Below are 818 nucleotides of genomic sequence, written 5' to 3' on the forward strand. Positions count from 1 at the left end.
GCGCCCGTATGCAAATGAGCTCGATTCAGGAGAATTTTGTCCCGGGAGCCGCGCGTGCGCAGAGGGAAAGCGGAATCTACACCTTCCCGGCCAGCGGTAGCAACTGCAGAACTGCAGGAGACAATCTTTCTAGACAAGGCAGTTGAGGAGGAGGGAGCGAGCGGCGGGGGGGCTGGCCTGGCGTGCACTCCGCGCCTCGGGAACGTTACTGCGCGTGGAACGGCTGTTTCGGGAAGGTGAGTGACTATAACCATTACTCCGGTGCAAAACTCTCCCTAGGCTTTGATTTCAGAGTGGCTTCTTTTTCCTCTCTCATTTCATCGCCCCCACCTCCCCCAGCCCTTCCACACACACACAAACGCACAGGAAGTTTTGTCTTGGAGATGGCATTGCGGGGAGCGCTGTTTTCGTGATTCCCTAGACCCCCGATCCTTTTGTATCCGCGCGTTTCGTGTGTCCCTTTTCACTGGGGAGGGGACCGGAGGCAAACCGAAAGTCTCGGGTGGGGGAAGTGAGCGGAGCCTGGGAACGAGCGCGGAGTCGCTGGAGTTGGGGCATCTGCGGTAAAGGTGACAATGACTTTTTGTCAGCCGCCGCGTTCTCGGGCGCCGAGGAGCCCCGTGGCTGGAAGGCCGGAGAGGAAAACGACTCGCTGGCAATTGTTCTTCTTTCTCAGGATTGCTGTGCATATATTTGGGGTCTTTCTTTATTCCATGTGAATTGTTGGAGAGTTTATTCTATGTCTGTGAAATATTCCATTGGTATCTTAATGGGGATTGCACTGAATCTATAGATTTTTGGGTGGTATGGACATTTTA

General features: G+C 54.4%; 1 protein-coding gene across 1 annotated transcript in view; it reads left to right on the forward strand.

The window, feature by feature from the left end:
• Positions 1 to 56: 56 nt before the first annotated feature.
• FAM60A (family with sequence similarity 60 member A) overlaps positions 57 to 818 on the forward strand; it is a 31,693-nt gene continuing 30,931 nt past the window's right edge. The window contains exon 1 of the mRNA XM_006767828.2: positions 57 to 236. The gene's annotated coding sequence lies outside the window, so the exon portion shown is untranslated. The remainder of the gene's footprint in view (positions 237 to 818) is intronic.

The sequence above is a fragment of the Myotis davidii genome, unplaced genomic scaffold, assembly GCF_000327345.1.
Source record: "Myotis davidii unplaced genomic scaffold, ASM32734v1 scaffold902, whole genome shotgun sequence".
NCBI lineage: Eukaryota > Metazoa > Chordata > Mammalia > Chiroptera > Vespertilionidae > Myotis > Myotis davidii.